Genomic DNA, 17574 nt, shown 5'->3' on the forward strand with positions numbered 1-17574 from the left:
TCTGCACCATTCACAACATTCGCATGAATGATGTCTGAATGGTAAATGTGTGAGTGGCAGCCTGGCAGCCTGACTGGCTCGCAGGCTGGTAGGCGTAAGGATATCTGAACTGAATGGGCCGCACGTTGTGCCGAGGGAGTCCTCGCAGTACGCTGCTTATTTATGCTTCGCCTATTGGCTCCACTTGAGACCCGAGACCTCAGAGCCCAGAGCAAAGAGTACAGAGCTCAGACCTCAAACCAGATACGAACTGTAGTCCTGCCCCTATTAGAATCTAGCGCAAATAGAAAATATTTATGTATTATGCAAAGCAAAACGCGTGGTACATTTGGTCTGGAGACGTTGCCAAATAATGGAAACCTGTTGGCTGAAAATCTAATTTTCATGCACGCACCGAGGTCGAGAGCATCGGGGCCAAGGCGGCCCCAATGAATCCCGCCACGTGTAAATATACACAAATTCAACCGATCTGAGACAGGTTTCTGGCACACTTCAAACACCCACGCAACAGCCGGGCACATAACTCACAAGCCACGGCAAGCGCAGGCGGATAGAGGCTTCACATGGGTATTTAATTTGGGGTTTACAAGCAGGAGACGTTGTAGTCAGGTAAGCGCAGATGCCAAACATTCGCATGCAGAGTCAATACACATATAAACGGATATAGTGAGAGAAACCGTCAAGAGAAATGGACAATTGTTTATGTGCCTATTGTCGATTTGCCTTGCAGTGGAAGAGGAAAAGGATCTCTCTAGAGAATACAATAAAATACTGAATAAATCGGGCAAATGGAAATGCTATTTTCCCCTTTATCTTCCATTTCTTGCCCTCGATGGATTGGCCTATACATATATCCCTATTTCAAGGTAGCTGGCCGTCTTTCTTTAAGCTGCTCAATTCATTTTGTTGATTTTCGGGTTCAGCTACGCAAACCTCGCAAACAATCATGAAATTTTGCACGCCAAGCCAATTTGCATAAGTGATTTGCTGTTGCTGCTGCTTCCTCCTGCTCATACTTGCGACTCGGTTTTCTGTGTCTGTGTCTGTGCTGGGTGTTCTAGCTCGCTTCACATGATCTCTTCATTCACATCCTGGGGCGCATCAAATGCTGTTTTCCTTCATTGAGGTAAACTGCGTCAAAATAGAACAACGTGACAAGCGCCAACAAATTTATGAACACAATCTCCACATGCAAAACGAATTTGAGACTCAACTTGTCCACAGACCGAAAGACTGGACCGTGTCACATTGGCAGCTTGTAGCTGTTGTTGTTGGAGCTTGGGGTGGCGGGCAGCTTGGTGGGCTGCAGTACGTAAAATTAATTAAAAAGGACGCATAGCGTTAGTCAAGGATTGTTGGCACAGACTGTGCCAGACACTGGGCACAGCGGACAGACTTGGGCACACAATGAATGGGCAAAAAGATGTCAACACTTTATTCAAGATGATGACGTCGTCGTCGCTGTCGTTCTCGTTCTCGTTGTCGTTGTCGTTGTGCTGTCCATTGTTGGCTGTCATTGTTTTATATTGCTCTTCTCATCGTCGTCCTTCTGCTGCTGTTGCTGCTGCTGTTTATGAAGTGCCAGGATATCTGCACGTCGCCTTAGAACGGGGCGCATTGTTAATAATAGAATCTTGCTACTATTTTTACTTGTTTCGCGTTACAAACTTCCAGAAAAAACAACAACAATAAGCACTTATTCTTTATTTTGTTTCCACTTGAGTCTGCAGGGAATTTCCTTTGAAAGAGGTTGCTTTGCTCTTTCAATTTCTGTTTCTCTTTCTTTTACTGTTTCAGTCTCAGATTCGGCGTCTTTTCATTTCACGTAACTTCTGTTCAGCCAGCTCTGGGTTTTATGTCTTAATATATCGCCTCTCTGAATAATGAGTACAAGCGTTTACAGACTCGACTTTTCCTCCCCCCATTTCACATTTAAATAATTGAATTTAATATTTAATACTCTGTCAAATCAGTCTTTTCAGAAAACGAAATATTAAAGAAGCTGAGTTTTTACTTGAAATTTAACCACAAATATATATGTATATGTATATATATTATGATATAATTAATTCAATCTGATCAAAGATTTTTGCTTTGAATTGCTGGCATTCCTTTGAGCAGAGAATTTGTATCGAAAATCAAAAGCGTTAAAACTCTTATTAAGCCACTTGGATTAGACGCAAAAATGCTTGGCAAAAAAGCCACAACGAGTCGAAAGACTTTTGCCAATGATATTTAAATGTGCACAAAACTTTCGTTCAGCTTGCCAATATCCTGTAGTCTCTCACTCTCTCCGTCTCTTTCACTCTTTCGCTTTCTCACCCACTCTGCTCTGTTGGTTGGCCAAACAAATTTATTGCTTTATGCAATGTGAACTTTAAAAGTGCAAAAGTAAAAACGCATTTCACATGTTGCTTTGTATATTTAACAAAATGAAAAGCAAATAAAATTGCATAAAATTTCGGTGTGAAAATATTTGCAATGGAAAATGCAATGGCAAACAAAACAAATTTCAATTCCCATTTTTTGCTCTCATTTCTTTGGCGCATATTTTAATAAAAAGTGCGCATATTATATATATATGATCTGCATGCATTATTATTTCAGTGCATTTTTTAATTAATAGCAAAAAGTCAATGCCGCGTGGTTATTCGTTGTCCCTGCGGGGATCAACTGCCAGGACATGGGACACCAAGCAATGAGCACGCGAAATGTCAATGACAACAAACGGCTGAATTGAAAATGATAATAAACGAAAACTATTGCAGCTGTAATTAACTAAAAAATACCCTGGAAAATACACATTCCTATAAGTGTCTGACAAGTACGAAGTTGTTATGTATGTAAGACATCCATAAAGACTACGATTCAATAAAACATACCCTGAAATAATATTATTAGATATTTCTAAAACAAACATATTTCGCATATCAAGATATTGTTGCATAATCAACACTGTAGGGCTGGCCGTGTACAGGGCATACTTCATGGTTAAAAGTCATAAAAAATGCATACATTTAACTGTAATCCATAAAAATATAACAAAAATTGTATATACAAATTAAATCGAACCCTTGCCTTGCCTTCGACTCGCCCCAAAAACTGTTGCATCTTTTATTTCTATATGTATCTCTATCTCTTTCTCTCTCTGCCCGACTGACAATTTGTTTACTTATGAAAAGAATAAATAAAAAAAGAAACTGATTTCCCTTCTTTTTGTTTGTCGCCGCAGTGCGGGTTAAAAAGGAGCAGCCACAGCGCAGCTCGTGGGGTCGCGCTCAAAAATGCCGTGTAACGAGGTGCGAGGTGCGTGGTGCGAGGTGCGAGGTGTGCCAGCACACATACACCTGCACCTACACACATGCAGTCACTCTGGGGATCCTTGGCGTTTTTCAAATGGATTACAAAATGTTTGGAAAATTATTTTCGAATGTGCCGCCAGAGAATTTTTGTGGCTTGGTTCCCCATTTTGCAGCCCTTTTATTTTCGTTCCGTAGTTCACTGTGGCTGTCTGCCACACGGGTCGAGGGTGGCTTATTGGATGGTGGGGATGGTTGAAACATGTTTTATTGGCTCGCTCGCATGTTCTCAAAAATGTATTTCGTGGCGGGTGCTCGAACCAAGGAAATGACTGACTAGAAGCTATGGGCGAGAGACTAAAGGGAGCTGTTGAGTGGCACAACAGGAAATTGTTAGTGGATGTAGCACAGGAGGCCAACTGCCGGAGTCAGTCTACGGACGGGCCTTTGTCTGGCTGTGAATGCGTTTTGCGGTTTTCATAGCCTACGCACGTGCCAAAGGCAAGTTTGGCAAATGTGTGTGCGAGAGTATGTATTAATTGATGCTTTCTATAGTATAGATAGATAAGTAAGCGTATGCGTGTGTGTGTGTGAGCTGTGTGCTGTGTGCTGTGGCAAACAGGATCTGCTACTCACAGCAGCAAGTGGGCTGGGCGTCTCTGCTGACTGTCAACTTAATTGGCTGCGGTGTGAAATTAATTGGATTTTTACGCACTTTATCTTTTGTTTTAATTACCGCCCAAATACACAAGTCAACAGAACGCGTCCAACTACACTGACTAACACACAATTGAATTTTGAAAATGTTTCGATGTGTTACGACACAGCTGCATTAATTGAGCATTTAGTTGGGTTATCGATTTTGCTTATCGCACTTGTAAGTAAATGGACTTTATCTAGCGTCCATTAACTGCTGTGTGTCCCACAGAAGTAATGTACTATGAATTATGATGCGTATAGCATGTTACAACCACCATAACAACTAAAACAATACCTGTAAATAACACACACACACGCACACATGTACACACACTCATAAACAAGCAGCAAGCACTTTGGGCGCACTTTGGACATTACGGAAAGTTCCCTAATTCGCCGGCCAGACGCTCTACCCTAAAGCTGACGCCAGCCAAGCCCCCGGACACAGTCTCTAATGAAGATTAACTTTAACCCACAGCGGCGACAGCATATAAAAATGCCACTTATAAGTGCTTTTGTTGCCTGGGTGCAATATACCCTATAATTACTAAATATATGACATTATTCTGCATGTGTAAAGGGCAAGTTTAACAAATGTTAAATACGAAAATACGACTCTAATTTCAAGGTTTTAATTAGCAGACAAAGCATACCCAACATTTGCGTCACTTGCACAGGGTATACCCTGCTTATATTGCGCTTCTCTGTCTCTCCGGCTACAAGGCTTACTTTGACATATGCATAGCAGCACGAAACAGCGCAACACGCAGACTAAGACTGAGGCTGAGGATCCGAGGAGTTGGGGGCGGCTGTCGCAGGCGCTGGGTCACGCACAGGGCACAAATTTTTCATCGTTAACAGCCATAAAGAAGGCAAAAAGCGACAACAGCCAAGTGACTATCCAGTGGCTGGCACTGGGGTATAGAGCCACGGCCAAGGCAGAGATGCCGACAGAGCTGGTGCAGGGACAGGGATAAACCGCAGCTAATGCAAAAACAAACACGGCGGCCAAACAAATTTGCACATTGCACACACACATACACACGCTCACACACGGCAAAAAAAAAAAAAAGAAAAACCAAAGGAGAGGAGTACTGGAGAGAGACGAAAGGTATGAGCTATATGATATTGTTGGATGGGAGACAAAGACTTTTACTGCAAGTTAACCAACACAGGCGGCGGGTGCTAATAACAAAAACAAGCAAAACCGACAACAACAACAACAACAACAAATGCTACTCCCACAACAACACGTGTTTGAGGTTTTACTTCTTTAAGGCAACAGCAGCATCTCTTTGTCGGCAACTGCTTTGAATCCTTTTTAGCTTAGGGTTTGCTGTTGTGGAGCGCTCAACAAATTGCATAAAAATATAAATAATTTTAAAAAAATGTACAGTTATTACAGCTCTGCTAATCACAAGGCTGCCAGGCCAACAGGCAATTAGTAGGCCACAGTGGGGCAAGTCTTCGGTCTGATTATTGAATATATTCCAACAATACTTGAGTTGAAATGTTTTTTTTTTTACGAACAGATCAGCCGAAGCCAGAAGCAAAGCTAAAGAGTTAATGTCTTAGACTTCAATATCTTGTATATCTGGAATTCTATTTTATATAGGCTGACATATGATACCTAATCTTTATCTATACTATTGGATGAGCATTTGGTTAAGTTATGGCGGGTTTCCTAACTGCTTCTGCACAGTTGCCTTTATCACTATCTTGCAGCACTGTGCGTTCCCCTTAATTTACTACATTAAGCCACTGTGCGTTACGGTATTCAACAGTGGTCGCGTCTTGTTCTGCATTTATAATATTGGTTGTAGCCGCACAGCACATGTGCTGTATTTATGCCTTTGAGTGTGGCGCCAGCGTCATGTGTATGCCACCTAGCTAGAGTCTCTCGCTGTTCCCTTTCTGCTTAACAATATGCAATCCCTTTGGCAGGGAGCGCTGGGCTAAAAGGGGCGACTAGGCGTGAATTATGACCTATTGAAACCTCAAACAAGTCGCACCACAACAACAACAAGATGAGGAGGAACAGGGAGCATCGCACAGCGCATTACAACACCTACGCGCGCCCTGACTCATTCCGTCATTTGTTGTGCAACATATTCACTCTATACTCCTTTCATTCTTTCATTCTTTTATACTTTCTATGGGTCTCGGGGCGCTACGTTCCGTACTGCCAGCAATTTTTACTTTATGACTTTATTTTGTCCTCGTTTTATGCATTTTTTATGCTCGACGTCGCGGTTTTTCTCACTTTGTTGGCCAACAACAAATCCACTCGGCAGTTGGCGTTCCCAGTTCCCAGCTCCCAGTTCCCAGTTCCCAGTTTTCGATCCCATTAGAGAGTATTACCACCCGCCGCTGCCTGTGTCTGTTGTCGGCGCTTAGTTAACTTTTTGCTGTTGTCGAAAGAGTTTTATTATTTATGCATTATTTAGTTGAAGCGACAATTATTGGTTGTTACGAAGTTTTATGAGCGCAGAGGATAATGTAAGACATGTGTGGGGCATTAGTTGTGCCAGGGGTCCCTCGAGGTTGACAATGAAAATGAGGATGCATACATAAACACACAGAGACACACACCCCCATGTCAACTGACAGCCGATCAAAGGCGTGGCCTTTTAACCCTTTTTTGTCAGCCGCACTATGAGTCAACAGACACGCCAAGTTAAATATAGTAGACGAGGCCAAGTAACTGCGCAAATCGGTCGAAAAAATAGCTAAATAAGGCTGGACATTTATAAGCCATAACTAAAAAGCATTAAATTTAATTTATAGATAGCAAAAGCAATAAAACTAGCTCCCAATCTGATTAAAAAATAATTTATAATATTATAATTCCACAAAAAAACGTAATTGAAAAGAAAATGAAATGAAAATGAAAATAAATATAAAACAAACGTAAAGCTGGTTAAATTTAATGAAATTTAACTTGTGAAAATGAAATTAATTTTCCGACAGAGACAGCAATAGACAGATAGACAGAGGAGGAGATTGGGCAGCTAAGGCCAATTTATTGAAAAAGGGACGAAAGAGAATATGAAATGAAATGAAATGGAATGGAATGGAATGGTATGGAATGGAATGGGCAAACGCACGTGCAGCACTGTGCATAAAAAGACCCGACTGAATTATGTACCATAATAAAAAGTTATGACTGTAAAATTTTTTAATTGCACATTTGGGACTTTTCGCTGTTGTTGTTGCTGCTGCGCTGCTGCTGCTGCTTCTGTTGTTGCTGTTGCTGTTTATTTAATTTGAAATTGCGAGCACAGACTGTCAACGTTTTTCTTGTACTTTCTGGGTTTCATTAGACGCAGTAAAACAACGACTTCATCGACATTTTCCCATTCAAATTTGTCGCAAGACAATGACAAACTTTATTTGGCTTTTTTGCGGTGCTCGAAAGTGAAACAAAAGTTAAACACATTACAGCAACAACAGACTGTTGTTATTGTTGTTGTTGCGTTCTTTTGTTTGGACTGGGCAAACATCGTCAGAGTTTTTTCTTTTTGTTTATGCGAAAAATGAGCGATTAATGGCCTTTAGGCAAATGTTTTTCACCGGCTTTTCCTCAATTTGCTTACGTGTGCTTAAGTGTGTGTGTGTGTGGGCGTCTGTGTGTGTGTGTTTGAGTTATGTTTGCTGCTGCTGTTGTTGTTGATGTTTCTGCCTGAATAAGGAAATTGAATTTATTAGCACAATTTTGCGGTTGCGCTGACTTTAAAGACTCGGCCAAAAAAAGATAAATTACGGCCTTCTGAAAATGTATTAAGCTTTTTGTGCTTTGAGGATCAAAAGCAATGTAATCCTTACTTGTTATATATCTATATATGTATTATATTCTGTGGTTTCAAAGCAAATAAAATCCTTCTTAAATATGTTTTTTTTTTTCATTTCTGTTAAGTATTCATTATATTTTAATGAACACGTCAAAATGTGGTTTTTAATTTTTAAAATATTGTTTTAAAGTTGTGCTAAGGACTCATTTATATGTGCTATACTCAACTGAAGTGTTTACTTTACTTTTAATATATTTATTTATACCTGTTTACGAAATCAAGAGAGTATATTCGCTGCCTACAATAGCTGTCTTGCTATTCGTTGTTCTGTTAGTCTGTCTGAGAGGTAAGATGTCAGATGTGGTATATACTCCTGTGTCTCCAAAGCTTATAAGGACTAAAAATTGGAAATTTATATACATATCATTTTTTTTTTGGTATTTGGTAGTTTTAGGAGAGTGGAAAATCGAATAAAACTACTACTTACAACTGGAAAATCTTAACAAGTGGATTACTATTGACTTCTGTTACAGATGGACTATTGTTAACTATTAAATCCCAAAGCTTTCGTTGACCCTTTCTACAGATTTTCTACATATACTGATATCTGCATAGTTATTAGTTAGATTTCTGATATGCTCTAGAAAATTTTAGTAAAAATAATATAAAAAATTAAATTAAAGAGCCAAAACTACTTCATCTTAACTTATTAATTTTTTAATATAACAAAAAGACTTTCTTTCATATTAGAGTTGCCGTTGAAGAGATATAACTAAGAAAAGAGTCTAACTTATTCAGGGAATCTGATAAGTTAAACAGATCATTCATTGCGACTTTGTAATACTTTGAGTGGCTTTCGTATCGTTAACGATTATTATGCACTCATTTGCGCCCAACATTTTTTACATTTTAATTTTTTCAAATCTGTAAAAATATTTTCTGTACTTAAGTCAATTTTTTTCACATGAACATTAAGTATACAAACATCATTTAAGTGTTTACATTTAAGAATCTTTTTTTTATCAAATAAACGGTATTTACAATGTTGATATTTCAGCTTTAATAACTTTCCAGAATGTTCGCCAGTTTATTCTATAGCAACATAAGTATTTTTTACTACCAGCCTTCACTGTTACACGAGCCAATTATAGTTATGCTTTGGCTTATAAATACTTTTTACAGAATCTATAAAAAAGCGAAAGTTTTCCAAACGGAAACCATTAAAAAAGTTCCGCCAACAGAACTCATGCATATGATGAGCCATTTGGACAAGAGCTAATTTGCTTCCTGCTTTTATAACATTTTTATTTTAATCTCGCCAAGTAAATTTACAAATTAATTAAAACAACAAACAAAGCGGCGACAGAAAAGGACAAGCAACAGTCCGCCCAGTGCCACAGGTCCAAAAAGTCACAAAATGCCAAAATAAAAAAATATTAAATAAAAAAACTGAGCCGCTAAAAAAGCCAAAAAACCGCAAAGCAAAACCAAAAGCAACAGAGCCAACACCAAACAAACACACACATTAAAACGAAAACAAAATTAAGGCACTAAAACAACAACAACAGCAACAACAACAATGAGCAAATGTCAGCGAGTAGTTGAAAAGGCAATTTCCACAAGCGTCTGGCTGTGGCATACAGCACGATATAGGAGCCACCAGTCAGGAGCAGGAGCAGGAGCAGGCGGACGGCCATCAGCAGCTCCCCGCTAACCCAAAGGACCAGTAAATGAAGGAACACCGCAACAATAACAACAGCATGCACAACAACAACAACAACAAGCCACAACAACAACAACGAGTCACAACAAGGACAACGACAAAGAGTCCGTCGCGCCGACGGCAAATGTAAAAAAGTCAAAACTCGGCGAATCGCATGGAAAAGCGCGCCTCGGAAAAGCGCGTAGAAAACGCACAGAAATAATAATAATAAAAGTGGGCAGCACCACCGAGCGGATGGGCAGGTGGCTGGCGGTGGTGGGTGTTGCTTTTTGACGGTTTCAGTGAGCACAGTAAATTATAAATTAACGCTGCAGGCGACACGAGGTCAACGTGGACCCGGTGGAGCTGGCTCCACAGCACCACCGAAGCTTACCCATTCCAGTGGTTGGTTTTGGTTTTGTTTTTGTTTATTTCTGGTTTTTGTGTTTGGTGACTGTGTGTGTGTGTGTGTGTGATGTCCTTTTCACGTGCGGCAAGCTGACCGCAACAAAAAAGGGGAGCAAGGGCAAAGACGCATGGCACGGAGCCAACTTGAAGTGGTCAAGTGGTTCGACAATTGCTGGCCAAAAGCAACGCAGCGTGGCACACACCACATATATTTTTGGTGTGAGGATTTTGAAATTAAGTTCTGGCAGTGGAAGCGACAGAAGCCAAAGAGACTCCAATTGAAATAAAGATGTGAGTTAAGCAGAGCTCAAGAGCTGTTGGCTAAATGGAATGAAGTTGTACGGCAAAGATTTATAAACAGATTGAATAATTGGGAGTACCAAAGCTGGGACTTAATAATAAAATTCAATTAGTTTTCATTCGATTTGGGACTTAAAATCTTATTAATTAAATACTTATGCTAAAAAACAAACTTGGCTTAAACCGTTGCTAACTGAAACTCGAATTCAATATATTTCTGCCAAATATTGTTAGACTGAACCATAGAAAAATCTATTATTTAGGCAATTGTTAGTATATTTTGCCCATAAAGTACGGACAAAGGTGGCTCCTTGACTCACTTCTTGGGCATTAAAATGGCTTGAGTAAAAAGATCTAACTTAACTTAATTTGCTATGCATAAGTTCCTAAGGTACTTTTCTAATCATGTTGCAGCACTGTAAAGCAGCACAGCTAGCCCCTTAGGGAAACGGAGGGCGGGGTTGATTGGGGATTTGACTGGGTACAGCAACCAGGAACGGCTGCAGGTTCACTCAGGTAATGTGTACATATACACTTATGCCATACGCATGATATATTTGCGGGCAACATGCAGTTAGGACGGGGGCGTTACCGGCACGCTATACAAAAAACGGACCACCCCCTTTTTAACCACCTTCTCCCGCCCTGCAGGCACACCCCAAAGGCTGACTTGGGGGTCAGTTGCGACACGCGTGCACAATTAAAAATTTTCATTGACTTGAAACATGGACATGAACGGACATCCGTTATGCGGTGTAGAGAGTGGATGTGGCCAAGAGGGCGTGTGGGGGCATACATTAATGTTAACTTAGTGTTATGCAAGTTGAGGGACATTCATAATGTTAATTTATTTTCAACATATGCAAATTACTTTGTTATTTAATCCTTGTTGTAATCCGCTGTATCCCGTTTTTCGTTTTCGTATTCGTTTTCGGTTTTGTTTTTGCTTTTGTTTTCCTCTAAGTTCTCCTCTTTTCCTTTTTACCACGCTTTGTGTGTTGTCCCGCTCTAGCAAACGTGCTAATTTAATAATTCACACTTTTGCACGCACGCACACATATACACCCACACAATATTCGTTTTCTTTTTGGAGCCGCACAGCTGCAGCGTCCATTAGCTGCACTCTCTCTCTCAATTTGCTCGCTTTGTTGTCATAAAGATTCAGGCTTTCAAATTTGCTTTACTTCTCAATTGTTGTTTTAGGGCCAAGCAACCGTTGTTTGCTGCTTGTGCGTAACGGTAACGGCAAACAGGAACGAGAGACACAGAAAAAGGATCGCGACTAACTGAAGCGCGCTTTGTTTTAACTGGTTGCCGCTAAGGATCTTGGCTGTTAATCGTTATCTGAACAGACGACTTTATATACATACATACGTATATGTATGTATATACGGTATGATAACACGATATGACGACGACAACAACGGCGACAGACGTACGCACGAACGAACGCGATTCGTTTTTTGAACGTAGCACCAGCCGCGACAACAACCACCACGCTTGAAACTCTCGGCAACACTAAGTGGACGTTCGCTTAGCCCATGCATACGCATGTTAGCCAACTGTGTGGCATGCGTTTCTCTCACCAATGCTACATTTCTGTTAGCTAACAGCATTGTGGGGAATATGTTGCTCTCTGCATGTGGATTGTGACTTGCTCGCATGCGCTGTTGAGTGTAATTTAAACGTTAAAGTGCCAGCTATGAACGATAACTACTGTTAACTGCTGCTACTAGACTTGAAACAATACAAATAGCTACAAATATCTGAAGCTTTTTAAATTAATGTGTGTCATTAGTAAGTCCGTTACTTAGTCAGTCATCATCAACATAATTATCATAAATCAATGTCATGTTGTTCATATTTTGTCTAATTAGCTGTCATTAATCGTAATGCTTACAGTATTTGCATAAAGATTGATTAATATGTTGTCCACTTATTTACATGGAAGCACTTTAGGGGTCTTGGCAATATGTCTCATGAGCTTACAGAATGACATACTTTCTGACTTGCGATCCACAGGACAAAAAGAGCTCTCACTTATTGTCAATGTTATCTTCTCTCGAGTCCTCATGTGGATCGTATGTAGCTGTTAACAGTCATGTTAAGCAATGACGGTTTTTTCGGAGTCTTAGAAATAAATTTGAAAATTTTAGAAAATTTGTATTGCAAATGTGACATATATGAGTTGTTTTCTTATTTGTGTGCGATTTGTATGGCATTATTTCATTTAAAGTTGTAATTATATATTTCATATGGTAAAACCTTCGTTGAATTGTGTTAGCTTAAGAACTTCAAGTTTTGTTTGAAAATTAGGAGTAACGCAATCCACATACTGTGGAAGAGTCTTTCGTGCTGTTAATGACAGAGAGAAATACTTGACTTACATTTCGGACTTATGTTAGACCAAGTTAGTTAAATCAACTAACATTTTAACTGACCTGCACAATATAAAGCACGTAACGTTAAGTGTTACATGATTCCATATAATTGCATACTTTATATACATGTATTTCCTTAGAGTAAACACGAGTTAATTATGTATATTTACACACAATCCAACAGATATGGTTCTGTCATACCATTCTTCATCCGAATACCTGGAAGGTAATCGGGCACTTAAATCGCTGGCAAGCCAAACAGAAGCGATTTCGCTTCTGATTCTTATCTGAATTGTAAGTGATTAAATCAGAAAATGCGCAACCGAAACTGAGACCGGGTCTTGTGCTTAGGAGATGAATGCAATTTGAATACAGTAAATGCGTTGCGATCTGCCTTTTAAAGTATCAAAATACAATAACAAACGCAACAACAACAACAAGACACCATTCACGTCCAGACTGGGCAACAAAGGTTGGTAGAGAGAGAGAGAGAGAAAAAATAACAGCGATTTTAATACCAATTAGGATACTTTTTCAGACTTAAATCGGGCAATGCGGCAAATGAAATGCGAATGAAACGTCAAGTGGATGTTGGCCAGGCCAACAACAAGCACGGGAAGAAGAAGACGAGCATGAAGACGAGTGCACTGCCAACCTAAAGAAATGGAACCTGTTCACCTGGGCACGCGGCAGCAGCAGCAGCAGCAACAACAACAAGTGTGCAGGGCAGCTGAGGAGCGAAAAAAATTAAAAAACTAAATAAAGCAATGCAGGAGCAGGGCAAGAGGAAGGTGGAGCGGACAGAGGCCAGCAGGTAGCAGCCACCAGCCAACAGGCAGCAGCAGCAGGCAGCAGGCAGCAGGCAGTGTAGTAAAGATTAAAATCAGAATGACAGTAAACAGCGGCAACAGCAGCAGAAATGAAGAGCGAAAGAAAATAATGCAAATTCAGATGGGTATCAAAAGTTGAAGATCTGGAATAGGAGGGCCGGCGAGGGGGCGGGCACAGACGAAACGCCAGGACAAGTGAATAGGCAAAATGCATAGAGTTGGGCATGAGTATGAACACTATGATGGATATGAAGCATTCAACAACAGGCAACAATGCGCGTTACACGGCACAAAACTTCCACTGCTGACCCCGCTGGCTCTTCACGTCTCCCAACTTCTGTTAGCCAGAGGTCGTTGACCTGCAGCTAGCCAGCAAGTGGCATGCTGCCCTGTAGCTGGGTAGCTGTGCCATAATGAAAAGATGCAACTGCCAGAAAGGATAAACTTGTCAGTCATCATGGCAGTGACAAGTACTCCAAAGGAAGCACGCCAAATAGGCAGGGATTCACGTCTATCTCTATCTCTCTCTCGCCTCTTCTTCTCTATTAATAGATTTTCAAGTTTTCTTTACATTTATGTCATTCTTAACTACCTGATAAACTCTGTTTTCGAGCAGCTAAGAATCGGCCGCGTTTCCTTCTGCAACACAAATTCCATTTAAATTCGTAAAGGCAGCTTAAATTGTTTACCTCTCTGGTCGGAGGTTATCGTTTCACTCAAAGATAATATTATGCACAGTATTATTCACTCCCTCGCTTAGCATAGAGCGGGCCTATTGTCGATGCTCCTACAAAGGGTATTCGGTGCGTCGGTAAAATATCAAAGCAAACAGCAGAAATGTTGTGAATGCTTTGCTTTCAAGTCGTCACAGCTTTAAGATGCTTTCAACATGCTGCACGAATGTCCTTTGGCCGCTACCTAAGCGAGCCGCACTTTGTTTTACACATAATCTTCATTATAATTTCATTGTCTTGGCTGCTGTCCCGACATCCATCGGGGTTTTTGTTGTTATCGCACCTGTTACACTTCTTCGGGCCTTCCGTCTTTTCCGAAGGCCCTCGAAACTGGCCGGCGCTTCGATTTTATGGCCCTCATTAAAACGCGCCATGCTCTCAGGTATTTCTGCCACGGAAAATTCATTCACTTTAGCATTTTCCACTTTTATATGTTTTTCCAACGAACTCGAACTCGAACTCTGACGATTTACCGAAAGACAAAAGTTTTTACAAATGTGATTTATTTGGCTATATCAGCAGGAAATCGAAGAGTTATAGTGAAAATTCTCTCAAAAAGATCTCTGAACTATAATTTATTCCAAGTACTTCTGAAGTAAACTCTATAAATTATTACAGACTATTAGTAGAGCTGGCTTACAAAACGCTTAGAGACTCTTGGGCAGTTAAGTCTTGAATTAAATTTTGTCTTCACCTTCGAATTTGCTCAGTGTATTCATTCACAAATTGCGCATCAATTTGGCTGGCATTTAAAGAAATTTTTATATTCATTTTTGTGCGCCTATTCCGCGTTTATTATTTGCGTTGCAGAGCAGTTCAAAGCTAACAGAGAGCGCTGAGGGTCTCACCGTTTAATGAATTTTTATTTGAGAAAGACCTCCGCCTGCCCCCTCGCGAGGAGGTCATAAAAAGGGTTCACAGACGATTTGCTCGAATTAATTGCGACTGCCATTAACGCAGCGAGTCGGAGACAGGAACGTCACTTGGCACCGCCCAACGCCCGTCCCCTTGCCATTGGCATCTCAGCCCGTTCCATCCCATTCCTGGTACATTTTCGACGAAATTACGAGTATTTGTGTGTAATTTGTTTGCGCCTTTGTTCCCAGCCCCAGACAGAAGAGAAGGAAATTACAAAACATTTTTTATATATATATATTTTGTTTATTTGATTTTGTTTACGAGCAGCACTCGCAGTGGGCAGGGAGCCAGCAGGAAATGCAAATTGAATTGGATTTTAGCTTTCGTGAATCTACGGCAGGCAACAGGTTTCACTTAATTGAATATTTCTCTTCCCCAATCAATGGCAATGTTTATTTGCGCTTATCAAAACATTTAACCTTTCTGAGAAGAGCTAGACAGATCACAAGGAGCCTTTGCGAATGATGAAAAGTTCTTTAGGCGTTTCGCTGCTTAAATATTGAATAATCGAATGCCAAAGCTAAATCCGGAATTCAAATCTTGTTTTGTTCTGTCAAATATTTCCTCATTAAGGCCTTACAAATTGATCAGATATGTGAGCATCTGCGATAAGTCTGTTGATCATTAGAGAGCTACAAATTTGTATGATTTGCCCAATGTGTTTATTAAGCCAAGCCAAGCCACTCAGATGCATATCTTGGGCTATTAAAATAAATATCGTGTTGTGGGTGCTTTTAAGGCATCATCAACAAGCAGCTAGAATGCCGTTTATTTCTTCTTTGTCTGGGTCTAAATATTCAAGTGATCTGAACAAAAGCCAATTAGGTGTATATATAGAAGTCGTACAGAAGAATCGCTACTTGAAAAGTGTTTGGCCAGAGGTAGCTGCTTTTAATGGCCATCATCAAGATAACGCCCTCGACATCAAGTTCATCCTGTGGCCCATAATTATCTACTACATCATATTCAAATTCTCGCCCGCCCTAAGCAATAAATGATGAGAATGCAATTAAAGATGCGTAGAAGTTCACTCAACTATCTGGAGAGTCATGGATTTGATTTCTTAATTTCTTATCGCGTCGATTACCTAACATCCGAACGGGTTCGAATTTCAAATCCAATCGACCGGACCCTAACCTCAGACACCAAATGGTCAGCAATCTGAGCGAGGGCTCTCGAGGCAGAGACTCTCACACCAATCCAGTTAATCCCGACATCCCAGCTGCAGATCATAAAAAACCACGTTGAAAGAAACCCTTTTTCTTCAACCGAAACAAAGCCGAATGACTTCTCTCTCTCAATTTCTGTCTCCGTCTCTGTCTCTCCTCTGCAAGCTTGGAATTTTTATTGTATCCGCATCTTTATGGGCGTTTATTAATTACCCATAGAGGCATTGATTTCTAGAGAGGAGTCCAACTCGTTGTTGGCGGCGGCAGCGCTTTTATCAAGACGCGTTCGCCTCCCTACCTAAAAGCCTCCAGATGACAAATCCAAGGCGTTGAATTAATTTGTGTCCACGGGAATCGCGGCCGCAAGTCCACATTGAAGCGTATCTCTTGACGAGACTTTGCGATAAAGCGTTTAGTTTAAGTCGTCTCTCGGCGCTGATAAATCGAACGCGATTCAAGCTCTGCCAGCGGCAGTTGCATTTCATTATTGATGATGGGCTGTCGGGCAAATGACCAAAATAAAGATAAGCTGCACAGCCTCTGGTACAGTGGTACCTGAGAAAATGCAACCGTGCGATAAGCTCCCCCCAATGTCCACATATTTTTTGTTGTTTTGTTTTTTTTTTTTTTGGTCGGGTTCGGAAATTGAAAAAGCATTAACAATGCCCTGTTTTGGCCGTAATGAGCTGCGTCTGGCCTGATTGCCTGCAACTCGAAAGGCATTTCACAGCTTGTGAAGCTGAGGGTTTAGGTGTGAATATGTGAGAAATGCCCGCGATAAGGGAGCTACGCTGAACATTTTTTAATTAAGCTTCTGAGCGGCTTTTGTGGCTTTCAGGATTGTCTACTGAGGCAACTGAGGGCGTGTCCTGGCAGCTTTGTTGACTGCTATGGCAACAGTGGCATAGCCATGCCCTGCAAATGGAACCTGAAGGGTATTATGAGCTCACGATTCTGGTTTGTGATTAATGAAAAAGATCAATTATTTCATATGCTTGATAAATACACTTGTTAAGAAATCGATAAGTATCGATTACTGTACAAACTGTCTGCTAGGCTAAACACAGCTGTGTAAAGAGTAAGCGACTTGATAGGTTTTACTTTCTTGAATTGTTTTCAGCAATCTGGGTATCAATACTCTATATCGCAGTAGCTTGAGGCAAGTAGAAATCACAGTTGTTCGATGAAACCTAAACCGTTTGGGAATGAACTGATCGCAATGAGTTGACCGTACAAAGTCAGTTCTAGCGATGAGCTCATATGAAGCCAGACAAGTAAGGAGAAAGTTTTCCTTACTTCACTGCCCAGCGGCTGGCTTAACTCAATCATTGCTGCGTAGTAAA

General features: G+C 40.6%; 1 protein-coding gene across 1 annotated transcript in view; it reads right to left on the reverse strand.

Moving 5' to 3' along the window:
* The window catches only part of LOC111592779 (nephrin), a 42339-nt gene extending 31021 nt beyond the window's left edge, over nucleotides 1-11318 (reverse strand). The window contains exon 1 of the mRNA XM_023305185.2: nucleotides 11071-11318. The gene's annotated coding sequence lies outside the window, so the exon portion shown is untranslated. The remainder of the gene's footprint in view (nucleotides 1-11070) is intronic.
* Nucleotides 11319-17574: the final 6256 nt, after the last annotated feature.

This window comes from Drosophila hydei, unplaced genomic scaffold (assembly GCF_003285905.1).
Source record: "Drosophila hydei strain 15085-1641.00,03,60 unplaced genomic scaffold, DhydRS2 tig00000060-arrow-pilon, whole genome shotgun sequence".
NCBI classification, from domain to species: domain Eukaryota; kingdom Metazoa; phylum Arthropoda; class Insecta; order Diptera; family Drosophilidae; genus Drosophila; species Drosophila hydei.